This window comes from Perognathus longimembris, chromosome 2, assembly GCF_023159225.1.
Source record: "Perognathus longimembris pacificus isolate PPM17 chromosome 2, ASM2315922v1, whole genome shotgun sequence".
NCBI classification, from domain to species: Eukaryota; Metazoa; Chordata; class Mammalia; order Rodentia; family Heteromyidae; genus Perognathus; species Perognathus longimembris.
Window position 1 is genome coordinate 28,977,604 of NC_063162.1, and position 14,296 is coordinate 28,991,899.

Consider the following 14,296-nt stretch of genomic DNA (forward strand, 5'->3'; position numbering starts at 1 on the left):
CCAAGGGACTAAGATGGAAGAGTGGAAATTCTGAGGGCCATTCCCACATTACCTCAAAGAAGGATTTAGATTTTACCCCCAAAGGAAACAGACAATAGGACACGACCTTCAGAGCCATATTGCAATGGAGTCTATTCGCTAGCTAGCCCTGAAATATTTAAAGCTGCAGTGTCCTTCATCAGTTGGGTTATTTAAGAAGACAATGCAGATCGATTACACCATTTGAAACTGGGCAAAGTGAAAGTCTTGCATCTTTAATGAAAAATGAGCCTTGTGTCTTGGTATTAAATGCCAATGAAAAATCCAGGAAGTGCTCCAGACAAAAAGACTGAATGGCTAGTGGCCTTATTTCTGTTTTTGCTTTCTGCTCCAGTCCACAGCTACAGCAGCTGGCTGTGTCCTGGATATCTTGGACCAGAGAGGGGTAGTGATGTTGTGCATATTCACTGGAGGCTTTTGCTGTAGGACAAACACTTCTTCACTGATGAACTGATTTATCTGTAAGCTTCTAGGCTCTGTTAAAAAGGAAAGTTAAACAGGGTGTGGTGGAGCATGCTTTTAATGGAAACACTAAGGCTGGAACTGGAGGATTTTGAGTTTAGGGGGGAACCAAGCTACCTAAGTGAGACTCTCTTTAAAAAAAAAAAGATATCATTGAGTAGTGCTGAAAGATGGCAGAGGTGACAATTTGACAGTGCAATTGGAGCCTTCATTTGACTGCTCTTTACATTTCTGATATTTGGGATGAGTCCTATCCATGAAGGAAGAGATGGGATTATTGAGGACATGACTCAAAGGGATAGAACAAGGACTTTTATTTTTGAAAGCTCAAGGAAGGACACAAAACCTCAGATTGTATATAGCAGAGTCTTTGATAGGTCAACCATTTCCTTAGGTGTCCTTCAGACATGGACAACTTTAATACTAAAGCATATTTAATACGAAAGCATATTTCTGTTAAAGTTTGTTGAGAGACACTTCAAGCTGGGATTTGGTGTGGTAGATGGAGAACTGGAGGGAGTAGGGCAGGGGAGCCTGTATTAACTGTTGTTGTTGGTCCTCTGTTGTTACTGTTTTTTAAAATTATCATTAATGAGTTGTACAGAGGGGTTACAGTTTCATAAGTTAGGTTATAAGTGGGTTGTTATCCCTTCATTTTCTCCCTCTTGTCTCTACTTACAAGTTACATAGTTCATTTAGGCCTTCTGCTTTTAAAAGTTCCTTTACCAAAAAAAATTGAAAGACTATACTTTCAGGGATCATTTCTATAGTTTGTTACTAGAGAAATCTCACTAATCGTGTAGAGCATCGTCCTGTGTAATCTTTGTGTAATAAAGCTACTTCGACCATGCCAAAAAAAAAAAAATGAAGCTCTCTATCCCAGTCCAGTCTTAGATCTTAACCTAAATTCTTGCAGGGATTCTTTGGATTTAGTACTTGATAGTATAGATCTACTACTTGTTTTTTTTCCTCAGAATTCAAACCAGTTTTTATCTTTGAAAATGGGGTCGTAGCATGTTACCTAGACTGGTCTTAGTACTTGGGCTTAAGGAATCTAGTAGCTGGGACTATAGGTATGAATCACCATGTCCTACTATTGAAAACCATTTTATTTTTTAGTGCCAGTACTGTCGCTCGAACTCAGGGCCTTGTACTCTCGCTTGACGTTTTCATTCAAGGCTTGCACTGTACCGCTTGTGCCACACTTTCATTTCCTAAAAACAGGTTTTATTTTTTCCTGAAAAAAGAGTTGGAAAAATATCAAATCCGCAAAATTTCACTATTCCTGATATTAACTAATGTAGAATTTGCTAGTTGTTTCTCAACAAACCATTTACCAAAGATGATACTAAGAGCCAAACACACTGGATTGGAATTGGGCAAAATGGTCAAAGGAGGAGAGATTATATTGAAAATTAAACAATACTGGGCTTCAGGAAGAATTTCATGCAGTTTCTTACTTAAAATGGATCTTTAGGATTGTTTTTTGAAGCAATATTGAATCAGAAGAATGGACTGGGTGACATCTTCCTGTAATCCTAGCTGCTCAGGAGGCTGAGATGTGAGGCTACGGTTTAGAGCCAGCCTGAGCAGGAAACTGTGAAACTCTTATCTTCTATTAACCATAAAAATGTTGGAAGTGGATTTGTGGCCCAAGTTGTAGAGTACCAGTCTTGACTGAAAAAGCTAAGGGATAGCACCCGGGACCCTGAGTTCAAGCCCTAGTACTGATACATACACACTCAAAAATTTTATTATTTGTCTTTTTTTCTTGTCTGATAAAACTCAGTATCAGAGGGGCTGGGGATATGGCCTAGTGGCAAGAGTGCCTGCCTCGTATACATGAGGCCCTGGGTTCGATTCCCCAGCACCACATATACAGAAAATGGCCAGAAGTGGCGCTGTGGCTTAAGTGGCAGAGTGCTAGCTTTGAGCAAAAAGAAGCCAGGGACCGTGCTCAGGCCCTGAGTCCAAGCCCCAGGACTTGCCAAAAAAACAAAAAACAACTCAGTATCAGAGTCTCTGGTACCCCCAAATTAAGTGGCAATTGAGTGATTGTTACTGGCCTGTAGTGGAGGCCCTGAGTTAAATTCTTCATGTGTAGTTTCTGTTTGCCACTCCTTTGAGGTGTGGAGCTCTTGACCTCATTATATTGACAAAGAAATTCAGCATCAGCACATTTACATTTGCTCAAGATCACAAAGCTTGTATCTGGGCTCTGGTGGCTCACACCTGTAATCTTAGCTATTCAAGAGGCTGAGATCTAAGGATTGCAATTTGAAGCCATCTTAGGCAGACAAATTTGAGAGAATTATCTCTAGTTAACTAGCCAAAAGCCAGAAGCAGAGCTATGCTGTACATGGTAAGAGTGCCAGCACTGAATGAAAAAGCTAAGGAAGAGTTCAAGTGCACCAGTACTGGCATGCATACATATGCACACAAATTATACAGCTGGTGATTGGCAAAATTGGGATTTGAACCTAGAATTTTCTGCCTTCAAGCTGGTGCCTCCTTTCCCTTGGTTGTGCTTTCTCTAGGACATCAGTTAACATTGCTGGAGAAGAGACTCTATATTTAACCTTATGTGAGGGACCATGAAAATTGTGTTGTTTTTTTTTAATTGTATTAATAGAAATGGAGGAAGAAAAATGCAGTTACCATGCATACACCACTGCTTCTGTTCCACACTTATATTTTTCCTGTTAATTTGTGTGTGTGTGTGCTGGTATTGGTCTTGAACTCAGGGCTTAAGTACTGTCCTGAGCTCTTTGCTCAAGGCTAGTGCTTTACTACTTCAGCCACAGTGCCATTTCCGTGCCATTTCCGTTTTTCTGGTGGTTAATTGGAGGTGGGAGTCTCATGGGCTTTCCTGCCCAGGCAGGTTTTGAACCATGATCCTCCTATCTCAGCTTTCTGATTATCTAGGATTATAGGCCTGAGCCACTGGTACCCGGAAATTTATTTACTTTTAGTTGATATATATATATATATATATATATATATGTATTTTTTTTTTTTTTTTGGACCAGTCCTGGGGCTTGGACTCAGGGCCTGAGTGCTGTCCCTGGCTTCTCTTTGCTCAAAGCTAGCACTCTGCCACTTGAGTCACAGCGCCACTTCTGGCCATTTTCTGTATATGTGGTGCTGGGGAATTGAACCCAGGGCCTCATGTATACAAGGCAAGCACTCTTGCCACTAGGCCATATCCCCAGCCCTAGTTGCTATATTTTGGAGAAAAAAAGTCAAAATTATTTCTTATTTTTTAATCTACATCTCTGCCTTTAGCCCCCTCTTTCCTCTATCCTCAACTTAAAAAAGGTGAGGCCCTTAGTTCAAACTCCACTGCAAAAAAACAAAAAAAAGAAAAACTAAGAGCATTATAGGGAATTTTATATTGTTTGGCCTGTTCAGTTATGTTAGTTAGCTTTACTATTGGACTATCATTAATGGGAAGAAATTTCTTACCTGAAGGTACAGGAATAAAAATGAAATTAAGGCCTGAGGATGCAGCTCAGCAGTAGGGTGCTTGCCTTACGTGAGTAGAGATCTTGGGTTCTATTCCCTATACATTCAGTGTGCATGTATGCACACACACATGCACACACATACACACAATTAAAACACAAGGGTAGGAGCCGGGTGCTAGTGGCTCAAGCCTGTAATCGTAGTTACTTAGGAGGCTGAGATCTGAGGATTATGGTTTAAAGCCAGCCGGGGCAGGAAAGTCTGTGAGACAGCTCCAGTTAACCACTAGAAAACTAGAAGTGGTGTTGTGGCTCAAAGTGGTAGGCTGCTAGCCATGAGCAAAAGAGCTCCAGGACAGTGCCCAGGCCCTGAGTTCAAGGCTGATGACTGACAAACAACAATAACAAAGATTAACAGCCTGGCTCAGGTGGTAGAATGCCAGCCAGTGAGCAAAAGTGTCAGATACCAAGTTTAAGTCCTGGTCACAGACAAAAATAACAAAAAAAACCAAATATGCCCTTACATACTAATATTTTTAAACATTAATATTTTTAACTAGTTTATGTTCCTTTTTAAACATATTTTAGAAAGCAATATGACTTGTGTATCTAACTTATGCTTATTTTTAAATAAGGAGAGTATGACCAGATCCAAAAAACTTGTCTAGTTGGTTTCTTAACTACTGCTCTAATGCAAAACTATAAGGTCCACAAAACCCCACAAATTATTTCTGGACTTATTATGACATGGTTGATGTAAATGCCAGAAAAGCCACATTATCTACCTTTTTTTAAAAAGAGGAGCTTCTTAGGAAACATTAGGTGTTTATTCTATGGAAAACAATCTAAAATTTTAAATTGTTTACATCAGAATTACATGTTGAAAAGTGGTTAGCGTTATATAAACTTTTTATGATCTTGTGAGTTGATACAGAAATTTGCTTTCTGAATTTTTTAAGCCGTCTATCCTTTGATAAACGACAAAGACAATTTTCTACTTAACCCAGCTTTCTCCTTTGGTTGGCTTGTTTCATTGTCTTTGAAGGTCTACCTAAGGCGTTGGAACTGGTTATGATTGTTCAGGTGAGTGATCTTTGAGTATCAAAAGATTTTGCTTTGTGTAATTGCAATATGAAAAGTTTGATTAAGCTTTGTGGATTTTTACGGAGGAAAGAGGATTTTACCCAGGAATTACAGAGGAAGCATACCACAGTGGGTGACGCATGATGCTGAGAACAGAGATAATACTAGTGAAAGCATTAGCTCTCTCAGTGTCATCAGGGAGATGTCATTGATCCAGTGATTCTGTGTCTTCAGAAATGGAGAGAAAGGGAGACAGACCTTATCTTCTAATGCCTTGCATGAGAGGACGTCACAAAATATATGAAAATTTGATGCTATTGCAGAAATACTTTGATGCCTGCCTAACTATCAGAGTTTAAGAGGAGAAATACTGATAATTCAGTAATTAGGAGTTAAATGCCAGCTACTGACATCTGGAAGTGGAGAGGGACTAGAAAGATGAGTCCAACAGAGATGGAAAAACACTGAAAGGCCGTTTGTGTACTAGGTGTCTGTTTCTTTTAGACAGCCAATTGTGGTGCTCTGAAGGCTAGGCAGTATAGATTTATGTCCCCAAATGGTGTAGATTTATGCCTGCATGTTTCTATTTCTGGCTGACTCAACAATTCAAGTGTGTTTTCCTTGATCTGAACATTTTAATTGGTGATAAGAGAAATGTTTAATCTCTTTTTGCTGACTGCTACAAGTGTTGATTCTGGTATTCTGGAGCTACCAAGTTTCTAATTTGAAGCTGCTTAATACCACTTCTCAGGAGGCTATGCTTAGTTCTTTGTAGGTGTCAGTGTGGCTGTTAGAGATGGAATTTAGAGTACAGCTTCAGACTTGGAACTTCAGAATTGAGATAATATAATGAGATTCAAGACGGATTTTCTGGGCAGGTGGCTTGCAAGAATTTTTCACAGCTGGCCCTTGTAGCCTTGTGAGTAGCTTTTCTGTGAGGGTTCAAAGTCCTATTTAAGTTGTTATAATTTAGTTTTTCCAGTTTCACATGCTCAGGTGCTGGGCATATAAACTTCTTAATGTGAAACTGTTCTCATATTTGTATTCTAACTAGAAATAACGAAGTACTAGTGAATTGAAATACTATAGTAACAGCATCTTGGAATAAATCCTACTTTTCTTTCACCAATAGTGCAGTTACTTAATTCTCAGAAATCACAAATATTATGCTGTAAGTCCCTGTTGGCAGATCTCAGGGGAGAGGTATATCATTTAAAATGATCATAGAATGAATGTACACAAAGAGAAGGAATCATTGTATGTTGATTTTATATGTAAATGACTATTACATAGCTAAATAGCTTTATTCTTCAAGCATCCAAACTCATTTCAAAGCCAAGATTTTAGTGCAGGAGAACAAGTAAACTTCCATGGGGCTTGGGTATGGCTTAAATGGTAGAACGCTTGCCTAGTATGTATGAAGCCTTAGGTCCAGTTCTCACTCTTTCTTCTTCCTCCTCCTCCTCCTCCTCCTCCTCCTCCTCCTCCTCCTCCTCCTCCTCCTCCTCCTCCTCCTCCTCCTCCTCCTCCTCCTCCTCCTCCTCCTCCCCCCTCCTCCTCCTCCTCCTCCTTTCTTCTTCTCTTTCTTTCTTCTTCTTCTTCTTCTTCTTCTTCTTCTTCTTCTTCTTCTTCTTCTTCTTCTTCTTCTTCTTCTTCTTCTTCTTCTTCTTCTTTTTCTTCTTCTTTTTCTTCTTCTTTGCTAGTCCTGGGCTTTGGACTCAGGGCCTGAGCACTGTCCCTGGCTTCTTTTTGCTCAAGGCTAGCACTCTGCCACTTGAGCAACAGCGCCACTTCTGGCTGTTTTCTATATATGTGGTGCTGGGAAATCGAACCCAGGGTTTCATGTATACAAGGCAAGCACTCTTGCCACTAGGCCATATTCTCAGCCCCATCACTATTTCAAGAGAAGTAAACTTTTTGTAACTCAATTCAATACAGCTAATTACATGATCAGGACTATCAAATAAAGCAATGCCTAGAAATACCTGACTCAGTAAGTCGTCATTAAACAAATGAAAATATTAGGTTGTTACAGTTTCATCTCTAAAGCGTAATATATATTTAACATTTTTTAGTCAGTTTCTACTTCTGTATGATATGATATATGTAAACAGGTGAATGTGTGAAATGTCACAAAGAACATCTAAACAGGGCGCCAGTGGCTCATACCTGTAATCCTAGCTACTCAAGAGGCTGAGATCTGAGATTGTGGTTCAAAGCCAGCCCAGGCAGGAAAAGTCCATGAGACTTATCTTCAGTTAACTACCAGAAAACCAAAAGTGGTGCTGTGGTAGAGCTCTAGCCTTGAGCTAAAGAGCTCAGAGAAAGCACCCAGGCCCAGAGTTCAAGCCCCACGACTGACAAAACAAAACAAAACAAAAAAAAAGCTCAGGGACGATGCCCAGGCCCGAGTTCAAGCTCCAGGACGATTACAAAAAACGAAAACAAAAACGTTGACAGAGAACAGGCTATAAAACCTGCATTGAGCCAGTTATCTATTCTAGCATGTGAGACTGGAAAGCAGTGATACAAAAGATCTTCTACCTCAAAAGATGTAGTAGGGTTTGAAAACTGATTAAGGATGGCAATAATTCAGAGGGATAAAGATCTGATAATCTAATCTTCCAGGAGTCCTAGTTCTTTGGTTTCAGATAAGTAGCAACTGAAGGAGGCAAGAGGTAAATGTACCCAGAACTACCTCTCTTATAATCTGTTGGAAATTTTTCTTTATACTTATTATTGTTATTGCCAGTGCTGGACTTGACTTCAGGTCCTAGGCACTGTCCCTGAACTTCTTTTGCCCGAGGCTCGTACTGTATCACTGGAGCCACAGCTCCACTTCTGGCCTTCTCTATATATGTGGTGTTCCAGGAATCCAACCCAGGGCTTCATGTATAGGAGGCAAGCACTCTACCTCTAGGCCATATACCTAGCACCCTTTCTTTACAATTTTGACCAGAGAAATATAATCTAGAGAAAGTAGTGTTGTGACTCAAGTGGTAGAGGGCTAGCCTTGAGCACAAAGAGGCTCAGGGACAGCATCCAGGCCTGAAATTCAAGCCCCAGGGGGAAAAAAAAAGCTTGGCAAAAGAAATGTAACATTGATATGTAAAGGAATAATAGTGAGGACCAATAAAGTTTATGAGATTATGGGGAAAAGATGAGAGATTGTTTTTGTGTTTGTATCTGATGTTATAGGTAGACTGTCTAACTCTTTACCCCATATTTGTTTAGAGCAGTTATCCACTAGTAGGATCCTAATTCAGATAGGAAGGATATCTTGGGAAGCATTTTTGTTAATTACAACACTGTAACAATTCCTTCATCAAAAGCACAAGAATTGGGGCTGGAGATATGGCCTAGTGGCAAGAGTGCTTGCCTTGTATACATGAGGCCCTGGGTTCGATTCCCCAGCACCACATATACAGAAAATGGCCAGAAGTGGCGCTGTGGCTCAAGTGGCAGAGTGTATCCAATGTCTAATATATGAAACTGTAACCTCTCTGTAATTCAGTTTGATAATAAAAAATATATATGTAAAAAGTAAAAAAAAATGTAAAAAAAAAGCACAAGAATTAAGTTTGTTTTGGTATCTTCATTCAAAATCATAGTCTGTGTACTCTACCTTTTGGATGTTACATTATTTTTTAAGTATATTTTTTATTATTATAAAGGTGATATACAGAGGGATTACAGTTTCATAATGGATATTACATCATTTTGATGTTCATCTCCAAATACGTAACACTGATACAGAGGACTGAGTACTGGCTTGATCCTTTTCACATAAATTATCATATTTAATCTTACATGTTTTTGTAAATTAGTGATTGTTATCCTGTTTAAAACTTGGGGAATGTTACCTAACTTGTAAAATAACAGAACAGAAATGGAAACGTCAGGTTTTTGTTCTTTTTTTTTACTAAAATATTTCTTGGGGCTGGGGATATAGCCTAGCGGCAAGAGTGCCTGCCTCGGATACACGAGGCCCTAGGTTTGATTCCCCAGCACCACATATACAGAAAAAAACGGCCAGAAGCGGCGCTGTGGCTCAAGTGGCAGAGTGCTAGCCTTGAGCGGGAAGAAGCCAGGGACAGTGCTCAGGCCCTGAGTCCAAGTCCCAGGACTGGCAAAAAAAAAAAAAAAAAAAAAAAAAAAAAATTTCTTTATTTGAATAAGGTCAATGTCATTTCTTAAATTCCAGCTAGCATCAAATAACAGCAAAAAAAAAAGTAGACAAAATGTTATCCAATTGAAACTTGACAGTGGATAGAAAACTTTTTTAAACTTTAATATCATAGAGAAATATATTAATTAAACAGGCAACATACAGATCTAAAAAGTTGCAAGTGCTTATTTTACACTAGATCTTATAAATAAAAAATTCCCAATATAATTTGTTCACTATCTCCCTTCGATAAGTACATGGACAGGGAAAGATAATCACATCTTAGTGTGGAAATGTCAGGTTTTTAACTCCAATTTTTCTGCACTACAACTTCTTACCTGTGATATTATCACACTACCTTTCAATATGCCTTTGATGTTTACTCTTCCTCTAGATCTTCTGATTCTTTTCATAGCTTTTCTCACTCTCTGATAAAAGCTGTGTGGAGGGCCTGGTTCAAGTGGTAGAGCAGCTGCTTGGCAGGCTTGAGGCTGTGAGTTCTGGCCACATACCCACACAAAAAAGAAATAGTATGTTTTCTTTCTCTGCACTAGGATGCAGACTCAGTAAGGGCAAAAGACCTTTTCGCTGGAGTGTCTTCATGGGCTGTGTCAGGACCTGGCTATTTTAGCACATAGTAAATAACTTGCTGAATGTGTTGTTTCATATTTACAGGTAGTTAATTATGCATTCTTTGGTCAATTTGCTTATGGCTTGCAATGTAGGAGTAATTTTATTAGCATTCAACTTGTCTATCAGGGATCTGCCACTGAGGATAAAACTGAATCATATTTTACACTGTACCATTCCTTAGCATGAAATAAAATAGAGTCTGATGAGTTCAACAGTGTACTTGAAGCTAAGAAAGGAATTGTGTGGATTGTGTGTATGTATGTGCATGTGTGCCAGTGTGCCAGTTCTGGGGCTTGAATTTAGGGACAGGGCATTTTCCTTAGCTTTTTCCGTTCAAGACTGGTGGTCTACCACTTGAGCCACAGCTTTACTTCTAGCTTTTTACTGATTAATTGGAAATAAAAGTCTTATAGATTTTCTTGTCTGCAGGCTGTCTGCAAACAGAAATCCTCAGATCTCAACCTCCTAAGTAGCTAGGATTATAGACATGAGTCATAGGTATCTGGTGTGTTACTGGGGATTCAATCAAGTATCTTACTATACAAAGCACATGCCCTACTTTTGAGCTGTACTCCCATACATTGATTTTTTTTTTTCCAGTACTGAGGATTGAACCTAGGGCCTTAGGAATGCTAGGCAAGGGCGCTACTATTTGAGTCGTGCCCTCAAGTATCTTTTTTGTATTTTGTTTTTGAGATAAGTGTCTTGCTAACTTTGCCCAGACTGGCCTCAAACTCATAATCCTCTGCCTTCCAACTGAAATTACTGGTATTTTCTTTCTTTCTTTTATCTTCAAGTAGTTGTACAAAGTTACTATTCAGCATGTCTGTTTATAAATGCAGTTCATCTTGATCAATATCATCCCTTTCATTATTTTCCTCCATTCCGCCCAACCCTGTGGTATATTCTTATTGAAAGATTTTTAAGCTGAGAAAGATTACATCAACTTTTTAAGGTTTTAAGTTGATGAGTGAAATAATCACATGCCTGATTCAGAAAGATTGCTCTGGGATACAAATTGTCAGGAACCAAACATGGGCAGGAAATCAATTAATTTGTAAGGAACCAAACATGGGCAGGAAATCAATTAATTTGTAAGGATTCAGAGTGATTAAAAGGAAGGGACAGATTCAAGAAATCATTAGGAGCCTAATTGGAGGGACCTGGTGAACAGTCAAGAAGGGAGAGGGAGGAGTCTGCAATGACTCCTGGGTTAAATAGCTGGAGAAAAATAATCTAGAATTAAAATGTTTAACAGCAGCAGATGAGAATTTTTGTGACTCATAAACCAGGTGGATTTTAGAGTGGAGGAATTTTAGAAGGGAAAGTTATCTTGTCGGGAATGTTCGAACAAGTGATTTGACATCTCTTGCCCACCCATGCTTTTGTGGGAGTCTTTATGTGTGGGAAGAAAAACATCATTAGAGTAGATTATTACTTCATGGACTACTTATTAGAACACTACATCTGAGAGAAGAAATAACTAACATTCTAAGTCAAGAGCTTTTTCTAATGCTAGACTGATTTTTTTATTATTATTAATACCCTGAGATACAGAGTGTCTGTTAACTGATGACTCATTTTGTTTTTGGGTGATAGCATGGTATTGAAAAGAACTAAACAGAATTGTTAACTAAGCAATCTTATGGGAGGATCCCAGGAAATTAAAAAAAAAGAAACTTAGCATCCTTAAATTGGATAGATTCATTGAGAGGTCATTCGATGTTATTAGTTACTATGAGATGTCATTAATAAAATTATACCAAAGTAAAGTAGACACCAGACTTTATAGAGTTTAGTTCTGCTATACGAATGCAAGTCTTAGGGTTTTTTTTTTTTTAGTTTGTTTTTGAGCTAGTATTAGGGGTTGGACTCAAGGCCTGGGTGTTTTTTTGCTCAAGGCAGGTATTCTAACCATTTGAGCCACAGCTCGACTTCAGAATTTTTGGTGGTTGATTGGAGATTAGAGTCTCATGAATTCTTCTGCCTGGCTGGCTTTGAACAGCGATCTTCATCTCAGTCTTCTAAATAGCTAGGAGTATGCTGCCAGTGCCCAGCAGTTTTTTAAAACTTCGTTTGTCAGTTGTGGGGCTTGAATTTAGGTGCTGTCTCTGAGCTCTTTTGCTCAAGGATAGTGCTCTACCATTTTGAGCCTCAGTGCCACTTCTGGTTTTTGTTTTTTTTAAGTTTTTATTATAAAACTGATGTACAGAGAGGTTACAGTTTCATACATTAGGCATTGGATACATTTCTTATACTGTTTGTTACCTTGTCCCTCATACCCCCCTTCCCCCTTCTCCTTTCCCCCACTTCTGGTTTTCTAGTGGTTAATTGGAGGTAAGAGTCTCATAGGACTTTCCTACCCAGGCTGGCTTTGAATTTCAGTCTTCAGATCTCAGCCTCCTGAGTAGCCAGGATTATAGGTGTGAGCCATCAGTGCTCAGCAGCATTTTTTTTTTTTTCTCAAAGACAGGGTAGAGTCTCACTATGTAGCTCATACCAGACTCAAACTGAAATCTTGTTTCAGCCTACCAAATTTTGGAATTACAAGGTTCACATCACTTCACCTGGTCCTTGCTGTTTTATAACATGACAGTTTAAGATAATAGCTATCAGGTACTGCATTGCCATAGTGCTAATTTAGAGAGGGAAAATTCTGGAAATTATTGTTTTTATGCCAAAACACAACCTAAATACTTTGAATTATTTTATAATGCTAATGAAACATATTATTTTACAATTTTATCAAATTAAACTTTGCGTTACTTCGAAGAAGACTAAAGACATAAATGCTACTGTTTCTGACTACAGGGTTGAACTTTAGCTGGGTAGGAAAATCTTGGCCTAACATCCATGGAACATGCCTGTGATCTTTGCTACTCAGGAAACTGAGATCTGAGAATCACAGTCTGGGAAGCCAACTCGGGCAACAAAAAAATCAAGAAGTGGAGCTGTGGCTCAGCTGATAGAGCACCTGCCTTGAGCACAAAAACTTAGAGACAAGGCCCAGGCCCTTTGTTCAAGTTTCAGTGCTTGTACCAAAAAAAAAAAAAAAAAATCTTGAATCTTAAGTTATATTTTGAAATGTATTATAATTTAGTACTTTAACAGATTTGGGTATGAGTAGGCAGACTGATTTCATCATATTTTTGACTCTACTCCTCAACATTCCAAAGAAATGAACACGAGGCAAAAACAAAGGTATTTAATGTCTTAGAGCACTTACTGCTTATTTTCTACGTCTTTGCCAGTAGAGATTATTTTTACCTATTCTCATGTGATCTAGAGTATGTTATGTGATTGCAGAATAGCTGTTTTTTTTGTTTGTTTGTTTTCTCAAATTTTTATTATCAAACTGATGGACAGAGAGGTTACAGTTTCATATGTTGGGCATTGGATACATTTCTTGTACTGTTTGTTACCTTGTCCCTCATGCCAGAATAGCTGTTTTAAGGCAAGTGATTTCTGCAGGTCTACAAAAGATTTTTCTTTGAAAAAATAATGGGGTATTTGGTATGTTCATATAGCTTGAGAGTCTGTTAATGAAAAAGAATATGGGAAATTATACTTTAATGTAAAAAACTCAAGATCTGGGGCTGGGAATGTGGCTTACTGGTAGAATGCTTGCCTAGCATGCATGAGGCCCTGGGTTCAATTCCTCAGCACCATATATATATAGAAACATGAGAGGTAGAGTGCTAGCCTTGAGCAAAAAGAAGCCAGGGTCAGTGCTCAGGCCCTGAGTGCAAGCCCCAGGACTGGCAAAAAAGAAAAAAAAAGATTAATTTAAAAAAAGTTCAAGGGGGGCTGGGGATATAGCCTAGTGGCAAGAGTGCCTGCCTCGGATACACGAGGCCCTAGGTTCGATTCCCCAGCACCACATATACAGAAAAAAACGGCCAGAAGCGGCGCTGTGGCTCAAGTGGCAGACTGCTAGCCTTGAGCAGGAAGAAGCCAGGGACAGTGCTCAGGCCCTGAGTCCAAGGCCCAGGATTGGCCAAAAAAAAAAAAAAAAAAGTTCAAGGGCTGGGAATATGGCCTAGTGGCAAGAGTGCTTGCCTCGTATACATGAGGCCCTGGGTTCGATTCCCCAGCACCACATATACAGAAAATGGCCAGAAGTGGCGCTGTGGCTCAAGTGGCAGAGTGCTAGCCTTGAGCAAAAAAGAAGCCAGGGACAGTGCTTATGCCCTGAGTTCACGGCCCAGCACTGGCAAAAAAAAAAAAAAAAAAGAAAGAAAGTAAGTTCAAGGCCTGAGATGAAGAGAGAGAAAAAAATCTCTTGATAAGTGAATACATTCCTTCACATTGTGGCTATAATGGAGGCTGAGTCAAATGGGTTAGGGTGATACATTCTATTAGAGGGACATAAATAATAAAGTGTATTGAACACTGGATTGTCAAATGACATTGAAAGACAGTGAAGAAGATTTCAGCAAAGAGGACA

At 39.1% G+C, this 14,296-nt stretch overlaps 1 protein-coding gene and 1 pseudogene across 10 annotated transcripts in view; both read left to right on the plus strand.

Annotated features, from left to right (window-relative positions):
- The window catches only part of Cpeb3 (cytoplasmic polyadenylation element binding protein 3), a 189,075-nt gene that overhangs the window by 45,579 nt on the left and 129,200 nt on the right, over window positions 1-14,296 (plus strand). The window lies entirely within an intron of this gene.
- LOC125347492 lies at window positions 1,241-1,338 on the plus strand (annotated as a pseudogene).